The sequence below is a fragment of the Athene cunicularia genome (genome assembly GCF_003259725.1).
Source record: "Athene cunicularia isolate RWA chromosome 2 unlocalized genomic scaffold, athCun1 chr2_part1, whole genome shotgun sequence".
NCBI lineage: Eukaryota > Metazoa > Chordata > Aves > Strigiformes > Strigidae > Athene > Athene cunicularia.
In genome coordinates, this window is record NW_020799095.1 from 5,074,455 (window position 1) to 5,089,243 (window position 14,789).

At 43.4% G+C, this 14,789-nt stretch overlaps 1 long non-coding RNA gene across 1 annotated transcript in view; it reads right to left on the reverse strand.

Moving 5' to 3' along the window:
• Positions 1 to 2,272: 2,272 nt before the first annotated feature.
• The window catches only part of LOC113476804, a 23,834-nt gene continuing 11,317 nt past the window's right edge, over positions 2,273 to 14,789 (reverse strand). Inside the window, exons 2-3 of the long non-coding RNA XR_003397786.1 lie at positions 6,092 to 6,158; positions 2,273 to 2,544 (exon numbers count right to left, since the gene is read on the reverse strand). This is a non-coding gene — a long non-coding RNA (uncharacterized LOC113476804). The remainder of the gene's footprint in view (positions 2,545 to 6,091; positions 6,159 to 14,789) is intronic.

Here is a 14,789-nt window from a genome sequence, read left to right on the forward strand (position 1 = left end):
CTAAATACAAGCCCATGTGATTTTCTAATTTGCATAATATCTTCTGACAAGCTGACTCTGAAGTCTTCTTGGGTGATTTGCTTCTCTTTGCAAAACAAAATGGGAGACAGTAGCATCCAAGGGAACAAGTGTATCTATTTCCCTTGGATTGAGTGACTTCAGCTCTTGGAGCTCTGGTTCCTCTGGAGGTAATGGGATCAGAAATTATGCAGCTGCCATGGAGATAAGAGGCAGAAAACCTCTAAAGGGATCTGGATCTACGTCAAGTGGGTCATCTCTCCAGCTTCCTGTTACACAAACCAGCAGGTGCTGAGATGCAGCTCTTCTCCAGACAATGATAAAACTGCCCTAGTGTCACCCATGCGTGACAGCCAGGAGGGTGATATGAGCTGGACGTTTAACTCTGTGCTTTCTTTCCCTGAAATAACATGCAGTGGTGTTCTGCCTCTTGCAGAGCTGAGAATTGAGACAGATTAATCTTTGCTAGTATTTAAAAAAAAAAAAAAAAAGTTTCCTGTGGATTATCTTTTCACAGAGCCATAAGCCTTTGAAAATTTGGTCCCAATGTATCTTGCCTATGAAGTCAATTAGCTCCTAAAATGACAACACATTAGAAAGAACCCAGAAGCTGATATAGCAATACCTTGCTTTATTAAGCCTGGCCAATTTTCTGTCAACAAAAATTATGCTTCTGAAGTGATGTGGAACAAGAATCAAACATGAAAGCATACAAGTATCCACTTTTGAGCCCTTGAACAGTTATAAGAAGCCACTTCTTGGTATTTCTGCTACACAGAATGAATTTTCATTACCTGAAGTATCTATTATCTAATGAATAAAAACCCCTCCATTATGCATTAAAGTGTAGTATGAACAAAAACTCTGAAAAACATACATTACCTCATGGTTAATTCTTGTGGCAGAAATGGTATTTTTAGTGACATGTGTGGCATGGATGATGTGTCACCAACCATACTACTGAGCTTGCAGTCAAACTTCATCTTGACTTCTAAACAACAGAAGCAATGAATTTGAACAATAAATGTGTGCTGGTTTAGAAAACATGTAGGTTTTTTTCATCAGGAGATCACGGTCCAGTTCCTTGGTTGTGGCTGAGGAACTCAGTTCCCAAATCCTGAGTGGGTCATATGCAGTCCAAAACCTATGGCAAATTGAAGTTATAGCAATCTAAAAATGGCAGAAATAGTCCTAAACACCAAGGACAAGTCTGGAGATGTCAGGCCATCCCTGATCTGGGAGGAAATAATTGTGCACCAATCCAGCTGTAGGCACAAAATCCGCAAGGTTTATAGTCTGGATAACCTCCAAATGCTGGAACCTGCCCTGATGGCTTTGCTCTTCCCTTTATAGCACATTAAAGGAAATGTGGAGAAATGGGGAAAATACATTCCTTCAGCTCCCAAGGAAAGAGAGTTTACTCTAAGTCTTGAAAGATCCAGTCGCTGTTTGAGCATTTGAGGACGGTGTCCCACATCTGCATCGTGTTCTGCTCCCTTTCTAGTATGTCATACTTTTCCTACTGGCAGCAAACTGGACAGAAGTGTGTGCTAACATCTGAATTTGTCACAATATATGCCATGCTCAATCCCAGCTACTCCATTCCAGTTTTGCACACAGGGAAGTAGAGCCAAGTACACTCCAGTTGTGCACTTTCATGAACAGGCAGCCTTAATGGCAGGGATAGCCTAACGACCTACTAGGCTAAACACAGAGTTGGTTAATAGCATGAAGTACTTTAGCCTCTGTGTCAGCTGTAAGAAATATAAGTGATTTAGCTATTTGGGGCATAGTGGCAATAGCTGAATTACACCCTGGACAACACAAAGAACAAGCACAAAGACTAAGAAGAGCGCAGCTCCAACAGAAAGAGGAGTGCCTGTGTTGTGGCTGGGTCAAGTGCCTTTAACCTCAGGTAGCAGATGTGAAGATGGACAGGGAGTGGTGCAGTTAACACAGTGCTCTGAGGAGGTGTGAGGAACCATGAAGAAGAGCAAAACACTGTTTACAGAAGCCAAACAGCAGAGGCTGAATCTGCTGTGATAACAAATCCATAAAGTTATACTGGAGCACTAGTCATGAGGAGCAGGAGTTTGGCAGTGTGCCTGTGACTGTGGAAATAATGGATATTTTCAGTTAGGTGGCCAGAACCAAAAAAAGGAGAAAAAAATCAGTCTGAGTTGTCCAAAACCATTTTTCCCCTTTTTTCAGCAAGGAAAAAATAAACTATTTTGAGCCAAAGAAATGTTTTCTTCAACCCAAAACATTTTGTTTCCCCACATCTTTCATGAGAGGAAAAGAAAAGGGCAGTGCAGGACTCATTTCCCATCTAGCCTCATGGTTACTCTTGATGCTGAGGAGGGTGCAGGTGGTCAAAGGACTGCCCCCTTCTTCCTCCATAACCCAGTGGCCCAGGCCTTCCCCTGCAATATCGGTGGAGATTACCGAACCACTCCAACAGCAAGGGAAATGAGCCGAAGAAGCATAAAAAGCCCCATCCACACTTTCTGCAAGATGCTGTAAGCTCTGCGAAAAGACACACAGGGAACAAGGTCAGTACCACTATGGAGAGGTGACCCAGAGCACAGGCATCCTCGGGTGTTTGATTTTTGACTCAGGAAAGAGTTAAAAGCCACATTAAGAAAGCCTGGAGAAGAGGTTCAGGCATGGGTTAGCTCTTGTGCAAGAAGCTTGGAAGAAGGTCAGGCTCCAGTGAGGTAGGTGGGAAATGTAGGGTTACTTTATGGGATGGAGTGGACGCAAGATGAACTAAAACACTCAAGATAGAGTGCAGCTTTTTGCTTCTTTTTTGGCACAGAACTATAAATTAGTTGTGGGAGAGAGACAGAGAAGGGAGAAATTTCAAACAGCAAAGAAGGGAATAAGACTGAAAAGGGTAAATATTCATCAGCTCAGACAAGGTGATAATAATTGGGTACTTATATAGCAAGGGTAGCTGAGTGTCAGGTTTTGGTCCAAATATTCAAGTATCTTTTGCTCTGCATACTCAAGTATTTTTAAACTTAGTGAAAGAATTTTGACAGAAAAGAGAGTCGATACCCAAAAATACCCTAAAGCTCAATAGTGAAGGGCCCTTCCAAAACTACAAATCAGAGGAAGAAGGCACTGGAGCTCAACACTCTCCTATCCCAAGTGTGTGTCCTCACACTTGGATGGCGAGTATGCACGTAAAGATGCATATAAGAATGCAATGGAGGGAAGGCAGAAGAAGGAGTTAAAAGGGGTTTTCTTTATTAATGATTCCTCCAATTTTCAAAGAATCTGTCAAATCACAGAAACTGCAAAAGGGAAATCTCTGGGTTGAAAATGTTACTACTAAGTCCATTGAATTAATTTGTTCTTTTCTTTTTTTATTCCCTGAAAATATTTGCTGAAGTGTTTTTTCTGACAGTGAAATAAATGATTTGCTGATAAGAATTTTTCTTGATACTAGTAGCACCATATACTTCAACTAAATATATCAAGCAAGTAGAATACAGCATCTACGGCCTTACACCAAAGCACGTACATAGATACCTAGCTTCTGTTGAAAGCTGCAATTTAAACCCTGTAAAGGAAAATGTACAACCCAAGTATTGATTTAAATGCCATAACTTTAGCTACATGCCCTCCAGTCAAAGCTGTGTCTTATTGCACTGCCTCCCCTCTGCCTGGTAGCACAAGGCAGCTGCTCAGAATATGGGTAACAGTCACACAGTCAGAGAAGAGAGCCTGGAATTAAACAAAGTCCATTTCCTCCTCCGCACACTGAATCTTGGTAATTCAGACGATCATAAATAACCTTTCCCAGGGAATGCTGAAAGCCCTCACCAGCAAGTAGCACAAGTACATTGTGAACTGTTTCTATACAACTTAATGAAATTTTTTTTAAATGGTTTTTAGGGAAAAAGCAAACACAGATAAGCTTTCAGCCTCCTCAAAATCCTCCTCAAATCCAAGTCTACACAACACATAATTAGGAGCAACATATAATAACACTTATTTAGAGTCTGTTGTGATTTTGTCCACACTGTTGGGAAGAACACAGTACGTTAGGGACCTCATCCCAGCCTGAATGATGAATAGTAACACCATCTCGTTTCCCAAGCAAGGCTAAGTGAAACCTGGATTTACTGTCACAGATAGGTAGCAAAATGTATCTTAAATATTAGGGCCCCCCTTTCAATGAATCCAGTCCTAATAAAGAAGCATTGCATCCCATGAGTTTCTGTGACAGCTTTTTCTTCTTTGTCCCTAGCACCCGTAGTGATCTTGCAATATTTATGGGAGGAGACTAGAGTACCTTTACACCCCACACCTGAAGCCTTGCTGCTCTCTGCTCATTGACTAGTGGGTACGTGGTGCATGTCATCCCTTTTCACTGCATACTGCAGGCAGCAGCACCCCCGGCACTGGCACCCACAGCCCAGCAGCAGGCACAATGGGGTGCTGCGGTCTCCACTCCCACGTACAAGCTGAGGCACCATTTAGACACTCCAGAGTCCTGCTTCCTTCTTACACTGTGTGTGGTGATGTTTAAATCCTCCTCCAAACTTCCAGTACTCTCCTTCTGCTCCCATGGTCTGCTTTGAAGAGCAGAAGCATCCACAGACAACCCTTGTTTCTGTGGCACGATCCTGCTTTTACCAGTGTGATGAATAAGATGGCAAGTCCTGGTTTTCAAAAAAAACCCTACCAACTTGAGAAGTAGCCAATTAAAAAAAAAAATAATCTGGTTATTTCCTGTCTCCTACTCAGATCAGTCTGAAAATGAAACACTATGCAAGCACAAAAAGTTATTATGTGACTCGCAGCCTCCAGCTATTCTGACTTCACTGGATGCCTTACAAGCATCTATTGTTCTTGGAGATAGCCTGAGACGTGCTTCCCAGAGAGATGATTATATATTCTTGCTAGGAGGAGGAAAAAAATGCTCTGATACTGTGTCATGTCACCTTTTTAGTGGTATCTCGTATGCAGTATGCTGTGGAAGTGTGAGAGGAAAGAAAGCAAGCTTGTTATATGACTAGTGGTGTTGGACCACTTACACTATGGACCCAAGACCATGTGTTTTACTCATGGTTGACTCTGACTACCTCTGTGCTCCTTGACAGGTCTAAGTACCTTTATACTCTGCCCTCCAAAACAGTAACCTTTCTATTTGGTTGTGAAAGCTTTTTTGCTGATTTCAAAAAGATAATTGTCTGCCTCCCCCCCAGAAGCTGCTCGTGCATGCTTCTGCAGGGCTGACTCTATCTGAAGACGCAGGGCATGATCTCCATCTGAAGAGCTGCCCCTGCAAAGGGTGGGTCCCTTGCTATCACTGTGTGCCTTGGCAAACCGCTGCAGAGCTGGCAGAAGCTCTCCTGCAGACCTCATGGAGGCCTGAGCTCAGCCCTCTGCGATGGGGTGAGTTGCTTATATGGTTGACATACGGATGGGAATGTGCAGCAGGAGCTGGTGACGGGGTGCTCTCTGAAAGCACACACAGAGCTCTTCATCCACACAGTCAACCGCAAGCTCGCTCCAAGGGAGAGTATCCAAATACTCGAGAACTGTGATTGCATGCTGCAAGGTATGGCACCGTGATTTTCCAATCTCAGTAAACTTGAAAAAATGAGTATTGAACCTGCATAATGCTGTGTGGATTGCTAATTTATAAACAAGCTTCCACACCCGCTAGAACTAAACATCAAACAATTTTCCTTTTTGGAACTGGCTTCTGGGGAAAGGAACAAAACTCCTTAGTGAAGGAGAGCATCAGCTTGATTCTGCAGGGCCAGGAGCTAGATCTAGGCAACACAACATTATGTGGCAGTAAGAACAAAGGCTTCATCCCCATCTCCCCAACGACACTCACAAACAATACACAGCTATATTGCTGGTGGTTGCAAGGAGCCACTACTCAGCAGCATGCTGTGGTATTACTTAAAGTAGTATAGCAAGTAAAAGGGAGAAAAGAGCAGGTGACAGGGGTACTTCCTCTTTCCCACCAGAACTGCAGCTGCTTGCAGTGGGTCCCACCTTTCCCAGTCATCCTTGTCAAGAACAAGAAGAGCAGTAGGATGCTCACCGCAGTGGTCCTGGTTGCTCCCACCAGTTTGCAGGATGGATGAGGAAACGCGGCAGGATCCCCTTTCCTGGTTAGATTTAATCCAGAGAAGAGGTGACACGTATTATATCATAGTGGATTATGATTTACACAGCAGTCCATGCTGAGATTTTATATTCTGGATAATAGTTAAATGCTTCTGAAGTCCTATTATCTCATACAGCACAGAGCTAGAAAGCTAAAAACAAGAAAGCGGTGAAACATAGCAAGATAAATCACAATCTCTATAACATAGTAACAGTGACTCTCCCTCAGATTTTGTTTTCTTGTTTCTTTTAGGGAACAATTTGCAGAACAGCTTGTTATTACATTCGCTCAGCCCTGATGTGCTGTTTCAGTTATGGTACTCTCCTCTGACACCTCTCCCAACAGGATTCATTTGGGGGAATCACAACAGGCTCCTACAGGAGAGCCTGTCAGGCAGACAGGGAAAGAAAACCAGGACAAAAGCGGGAAGAAAGCAGGAGATGGGTCTTGTCAAACCCCTATATGAGAAACCCGAGCAAATGTCCATTTATTCTGTTCATGTGAATCTCAGGGCAAAATATCCTGTGAAGGTAGGGAGGGTGGTTTACAGCTGCTGGACAGAAGAAGACTTTAAAGCTGAAATGCATGCATCAAACCAAGAAACACTGAAACTGGGGCAGGAGTTTATGCCCTGGCTAACCTCAGCTCAATCTCAAATGGGAAAACCAAAAGGACATGAATCCAGTGCCTCCCTTAGAGACTGGTCACAGACAGGGGATCTTTAAAAATAAAATAAAATAAAATAAAATAAAATAAAATAAAATAAAATAAAATAAAATAAAATAAAATAAAATAAAATAAAATAAAATAAAATAAAATAAAATAAAATAAAATAAAATAAAATATACAAGACTTGAAAAGAACAGGGAGACAAGCAGGTTTAAGGTAACTGAATGGCAAGATTTAGTGATCTGATTTGTTTCCCCCTGTCGGACTGTTTCTCCCCATTTCTCCATGCTGGTCTTTGAAGCTGAGATATCCCATGTCTCCCATCCCAGGGTGCTTGAGGCAGGATGAGCCCCATCAAGCTGCAGCACTGCAGAGTATGGGGGGGCCACAAGCTGTGGCCATCCCCACATTTGGAGATGAATCATTTCTAGCAACACTGCCCCAGGTGAGGGGCACACCTGGCCACACGGAGGGGAGACAGGCAGAGGAAACAGAAATAATGCAAAGCTACCATGGAGGAAGGAGGAGGAAGCCAAACCAAGGCAGAAACTGAACTGGTGACACTCTGAAGGTTGGAAAGTAAAGTTTTCTCCTCTTTTATTTCTGCTTGAACCTGTCACAAATTTGCTATAATGTGTATCAGGCAGGAAGGGGGAGTCTGACAGAGATAACAGCAGGTGTGGGAGGTGTTTCACATGCTCTCAGAAAGTTACTTCTGGGAATTTCTTGTGACACACACAAGACAAGTGTGCAAGAGACAAACAATGCATTAACTGTCCTGCTCAGGGACTGCTCTTTCTTGCCATCCCAAACCACAGTGCTCCAAAAAGAGTTGCCAAAACCCAGGGACACAGGAACTGCTTCAAAGACAAAGCAATTACTCTTGCATGAACCTCCCCGAATTTTGGGGTTGAGGGCAGGGTAGCCCTCACTCCTTCCAAACACTTCATCCAAAATGTCTTGAAAAGCCTTTATGGACACTCCAGACTGATCTGCATTGCTAATAAAACATTATGAACTTTTATAGCTTCTCTTCTAAGACAAAAAGCCATATAATGGTTCCTCACAGCATCCCTGTGAGATCAGCAGAGATTATATAATCTTTATTTTATTCAAATAGGAATAGGGAGAGAGAGGGCATGGGCCACTTCAAAATTCATATCCACGGGATAATTAGGTGCCACAAACATAATGAGGAGAAAACACAGGAAACTAAGCACCTACACCACTGCTTTAAGTCTTAAAGTGTCTGGACAAAATGATGCTTTTTAAAGTCTCTGACACATCTGAGAATAAAGCTCTCATTTCCTGATTTGCAGAGATGCCCTTTATCCAGAAGACTTTTTGCAAAAGAAGTTACGTTAACAGCAGCCTGTTAACACAAAGAAGCACATCAGCACTTACCATGAAGATTGCAGCCTGCTCCTTCTACCCTGGCTGTGTGATCATTGATCTAAGTCTCCCTTATCCTAGGTGGCAATGACCACTACTTTATATTAGACGTAATATTTCAGTGTTGTTTTCACCCCACCCATGTTGTACTGAGGGTCAAGAGGCACAAATAAGCTTCACCTCCTTAACATCCAAAATTTAGGACTCACATGGACTAAGCCTTTTGCTGTTACTCCATCATGATGCAAAAATTAAGCTTCACATGAGATTCAGTGACAGGTAAAGGCAGAAATAGAATGACCTAGATTTCTTGTCAACTAAAGCCCCCTTCTGCTTTGAGGTCACTCTAGAGATGGAGGGCATGAATATTCGTAAATAAACTAAATTAAAATTCTTCTGATTCTATAAGTCATGTAGATGAGTTTATAGCCTGCCGTGCTGGAATTGAAGGTTATCAGCTCGTGAGTAGTCAAGGTCCCTCAGACCCACAGGAGTAAGAACTAGAGCTTAGCAAATCATTTGCAACTAATATTTTTTTCATGAATTTCACCTTTGTCTGAGAATTCTCTATAAACAGATTGCAACATTCTCTAATTTATTCATTATTTATGTTCAGTAGTAATGTCAGCAAATAACTTCCTCTCTGTAGAGCAGGCCATTATAAATTACAATATGCAATATGTGCCATATCCATCTATCTCCCTTTCTATTCCCTGGTAAGGGGAGTTAGGTAACAAAGCAGCACAGTGTAAATTTTACGAGAATATAAACTATTCAGAATTCACTGATGGTCAGTACATGAGCATCTCTGTTTAAAATTCACTCAGCAAGCCCTCATGCTTGTAGAGCTTGAATATACAAATAAATGTAGAAGTCAAACACAGAAGGACTGCTGAACTCAATCAAATCAAAATTCACTTTCAAATTCAAATTATTACATACTTTTTTTTTCTGTTTTCCTACTCACTCCACTCTTCTGGCTAGCAAAGAAGTATTACACATAGCAGCTTCAGGTCCAGGAGGGTCTCATGAACCTTCCTTCTCTTCTTTTTACAAAAATAATTTATTACTATTTTTATCTACATTATCAATCAAAAGTTCTCCAGTGTCCACTTCAGCAGAAACCATGATGCTGTCAGTCGCTTATAATCATCCTCTTTTGCTGAAAGCAAATTATTTCAGTATGAAATTAGACACTGGCTCACTAGAAAAGTTCCCTTTCTCACCTCTGCTCTCTGCCAGGTCCCCTTGGAAAGCTGAGGTGGGGCTAGAAAATACAAACTGACATGAAACCAAGAAGGGTTGAGTTTCACAGGGAAAGCATTGTTCAGCTAGCACCACGGAGGACTAGGCATTATGTTCATGGAAAGCTTAATCCATTGCCAAATTCCCAGGAAGGATTTAACCAAATTTATGCCCAGTCTCTAGTTCATTTTACATTTGAGTTGCAGACTGTGCCTCAAGCACATCTGAGCGGGTATCCCACAGTGCTGGGCTCTCCATACCACGCCCTAAGGATGTAAGCCAGAACTCCATTCCCTCCATTATATTCCCTGTAATTGTACTACACACTGCATTTCTATGTTGTGTGGACAAACACGCCCATCTGAACGATGCCGTCTACCCAATCCCCAAATGATTAGACAGCATGTGCATCTTTATAGCACTAGAGCCACACTAAGTCTTCTTGCAGCTACAGGGAAATATTTAGCAGGGCAGGATCTTTGCTTCACAGACCTAGAAAGGCTGAATCTTCTTCTAAAATGCAAATTTTTATGCAACATATTGCAAATGTGGTCCAAAAAAACTTTTGTAGGAAAAAAATTTACTGTGAATAAACATTACATGTTCCTGGTTACCTGTAACTTGTTCAAATCTGCTCTGCCTTGAGATTTTGAGGCAGAAGGTAGCAAAAAGAGAAAAATGTAAAAGTGCTTTTTCCAAAAGAAACACACTTTTCAAATTAGGCACAGAGATCCTAATCCAGTGCATGCACCACCTCTGCTGAAAATCAGGATTTTTATTTTATTGAATACTTGAATACCCAGCTGCTTCTTTTAATCAAAACAAAACCACGTAGTGGTCTCCAACATGGCCCAACACTTGCATAATCATGACCACAGGACATTGATTTTTTTCCACTGCTGTAGGATAATGTAATTTCATAGACAGATTCAACTCCTTTGTGCTTCAGTGTGAAAGATAATGACTGCTCACTGGAGGCCAGATCTTGCACACCTTAAAGAGATGAGCTGTCCCCATTGATTTCAGGCTGTCACCGTAAGCCCTTCCACCTCCTCACATAGTTTGCATCAGCACATGTGCTCCAAGTGTGTTTGCTGGGTGAGGCTGAAGATCAGAAGTAGCAGCCACGATGGAGCTGTCTGTACACACTGCTTTGGGGAGGAAGTGTTGGAGTGGAGATGTCAAAAAGTGATGAGCCTTAAAAATATTTTTATCTCACGCTCCACTACAAGCTTTGCTTCCTGCGACCGAACACCGGCACAATGGAGACACTCTCATATTAACTCCAAGCAGCTTACATGACAAAAGTCTTTGTTGCCATGTGCAGTATCAAAGCTCCCTCTGTGTTTAAAAAAAGCATTACAAAATTTTTGGTGTTGTTGAGTTGCTTGGGTTCATTCACTCATTCCCCTGCTCTTGTGGCCCTTTGAATTCACTTTCCACCAAAACATGCGGGCTTAATATTCCCAAAATAGCTGTCGGCAGGAAATGTTAAGAGTTCTCAGTCTGAGAAATAACAGGGCCGTCTGTTGATCTGAATCACTGAGGGTGGGATTTTCAGTCTGTGTGTTGCTGAAGAGGAGGAGGGAGAACCAGAGGGAGAGCAAGTGCATTTCCCAGCAGCTCCCCGTGGGGTTTGCAGCAATGTTTGTGAGGGTGGAGGTGGCTGCAAACCCTCACGAGTCACTCACTGCGACTCACAAGCACGGTGTGAGAAATGTAAACTGTGAGCTGGTTATCAACAGAAAGTTCTCAGCACCTCCTGAGCAGAAATAAATAAAGAAACAGGGCAGTAACTGGGACCAGCTTGTCCTTGGACTGTCCTGGGAAACCTGCTCCAATGCTCACTGAGACTAGAGCTTTTAAATACTCTCCTGGACTTCACCATGCTTTGGAACCAGCCTCAGTTGATCATTTGACTCGCTTTGGAAAGTAATTAATGGCACCTGATCTTTACTTGTCAGCAAAACTGCTTTCCCCATTTGCTCTTGGAGGTAAATATTCATCTGTCCCACAAAGTTTTCCGAAGTAATGAGCATGGTCCAGGCACCACCTTCCTTGACTGGTTTTACCTTTCTGGGCCATCCCATTAAAATGACCATTCTTGTTCCTGATGGCTTCCAAGCTTGTACAACCTGGAAGTTGTGCTGTGGTTGCACTGCACACAGAAATGAAGTCTTCCGAAATTTGGTGTGCTAGTACATCTTGCCAGAAACATTGATATCTGAGTCAAAGTAACTATTACAAAAGACTGCGGCCAGGCACACCACAACTTTGTCAAAAAATGAAAAGAAACACAAATCATCACGTTGGCCACCCCTTCAGCCAGCCTTTCATGACCATGCTCTGGAAGCTCAGTGGTAGGACACAGTTTGAAAGACAGACTGAGAGATAAATGTTTCTGATCAGCATGGGAGAGAGAGTGATCAATCTTTACTTTGCTCTCTTAAAGGAGCACACTTTGAGAAAAATAGTAAGAAAAATGTTTGTGCTTCAATCGTCAATAAATGGAAGGGTGAAGCTGCTGGAAGGGGAATGGAACTGGGATTGGCATGTAGACCTTCCCAGGGACAGTGGCAGGAGGGGCTCACGTTCTCCCTCCAGAAAACAAGGTGCCTATCCTAATTAGGCTTCTGCAAAAATGAACAGTTTTGCTTCATGGGAATCTGAATAAAAGTGTTCTTCACCTTTAAGCTGCATGGGTCACCATTCCCCACTCGCAGCAGAGGTCAGGTTAAAAATCGGTGAACAAAGCAGGAGTGAGCTCTCATCTGCTCGGCAGCCCTGGGACTGAGGTGCCATGTTTGGGCTCAGAGCCATGCTCAGTGCTCCTGGCTGTAAAATCTCTCCTTCCTCTGGGGCTGTGATGTTATGTCAGTCAGCATTTATAAGGTGCTATGACACTCCAACACAGCATACCTGGAATAGCCTAACCTTATGGATTTGTGCTGTGACCCACCGCAAGCTGCTGGAAATAAAGCCTTTCTCAGTTATTGTCTTGGCATGGTTTCACACCTCGCTGCAAATGCTTCCCACATTTCTGAGCGGAGCAGTCACCTTCTCATGCACCCTGACACCATATTAAAACCAGACACAGGTTAGATATGGCAACAGTTAACACAATGCATTCCCCTTCCTAGGCTTAGCACCTCAGCCATAGCAAGAAGCACTCAGTTGCCTGCCAAAGCTGAATTAATAAGAGGGCAAACTGCGAGACAGATAGCAGTCAGTTCAGCAGGGGAAGAAACAGACTGTGTCTGAGTTGTTGGGTGCATGATAACAGAAATTTCCAGCTTCGTGAGGAATGTAGGAGCTGACGGACATCACACTAAGTCCCAGAGAAAACAGCACAAGAGGTACATAAACACCTCGGCAAAAAGCGCTGGGCACGCTTGCACTCATCACTGACTTGGTAATGTATATCTTGGTTTAAAATGTGAGCCCTGAGATCATGCACAGCTGTATCCCACTTGGCAGGGTAAAGCAGCATGCTGAACCTCATTCCTGGGTGGGAACATGTTCAGAGCACAGTAACACACTTTCAGATGCTTTACCCTGCTTTTCCTCCCTGGGGTATAAGGTCTCTCTGGATGAGTGAGTGGCAAGGCTCCTGCTAACTCTAGGTACGTATTAATAATCGCTTAGAATGGTGATTAGGCGCACATACATTGCAGAAAATTATCTTTGTTAATTAGAGACGGATGTTAGACATGAGCAATGCTATTTTCCACTGAAACTTTCACATTTATACACAACAGAAGTTTAGTTATGATAGGCATATCAGACTCAAGACGGAAATGTATTCTGTCATATATTCATATGGGTCCAATCTTCTGGCAGGGAATAGCAATTTCCCCTCCGAAGCCTTGTTACAAGGCTTTACATAGGGGAGGACCATGGCCAAGTGCAGTTGCAGTGCCCAAGAAGAGCTCATCTGTGGCAGAAAACAAAACTGCCCAGGGCCTGGGCAGAACAGACCCCACACCCCAGTGGGAAAGCCCTACCGACACTAGTGGTGTCCAGGCTCTCTGAGCACCCACATGAACCATCACCACTTGTATGGTAATTTATCACTGCTGCAGGCCAGATGTCCCAAACGTGTGCTTATCCTCGAACAAGACAAATTTCCATGCCCTGTCCATGAGGTGGAGGAAATGGGTGCAGATGTCACCTAATTTACTCACCCTGAAGGAGATGCCCATTAATTCTTCTTCCTGAAGGAGCCATGTATGTAGAAAGAAACAGAGTGAAATTGTCCCAGATGCTTCATTCAGCACGGAGTGGACTAATGAATTCAGAGACCCCAGAGCAGAGGAAGCTGAAGTGTACAAGTTTGGGTTGAGCTCAAGAAAGAAATATGACTTGTGTGAGGTACTCTCCAGGTGTTGGAAGGAAAGAGCTTTTAAAAACAGCTGCCAATATCTCAGTATGTTCTCTGTTGCCAGCATCTGAGTCCTTCCAGAAGACTGCTGGGTGAAGGCATCTCTAGTGGACAACCCAGGGGCAGGACAGAGAAGCACTCTGCTCCCCACTACCCAGGAGGAGCAGGAAGGGAGCAAGGACTGCCCCTGGGACATCTATCACCTCTGCTCCCCCCATGGGTTTGTCCCCCTTACAATACTAACTGGAGCCACCCCACTTGGTGACCTTCATCCACCCTTGCCCCTCCAACAACTCCTACTCTTCTTTGGAAAAAGTGCCATTAAATCTCAGTGCTGAGATAGGTGAATTACCACAGCTCTGCGCTGGGACAAAACAGCTTGAAGCAGCACAGTCCTCTTGCCAGGCTTGGCTCATAGCACAGTATTACAGGTTTCCCAGCAGTTACTTCTGGAGATCAGAAGAGCTGGAGACCAAGGAATTGCTGTTTCTTAACAGGCAACTCTTCCTGCAGCATACCAAGAAGAAACCAATATTTATAGCTTGTGGGAGGCAGTTTAGAGGTCAAATGGGGTCTGGCTTGCCCACAGATGCTTTCCCTGGTCAAAAAGCCCTGAAAAGCCCAGGGAATCCAGCCAGGGCTGTGCCGCAGAGGTACGACCCAGGCACTGGAAACCTGCACAGATGGTGCCTTTGGAGAGCGGGCTGTATCTGAATGCAGGCTGAGCAATTAAAGGAAACATCCCTGCACGGGGTCTGGTGGACTCATTGTACTGCCAGTCACTACTCTCTCTGACTTTGCTCCTGCTCCCAGGTTGATATATCTAATATTAATGAGGCATTTATACTCCATCATGGAGCTTTCTAGGAATATGCATTTACTCCTAATGGGGTGTGCTGTTCAATGAATTAATGTAATTTTTGGGGGGTGGGGGCTGTCTCTTAT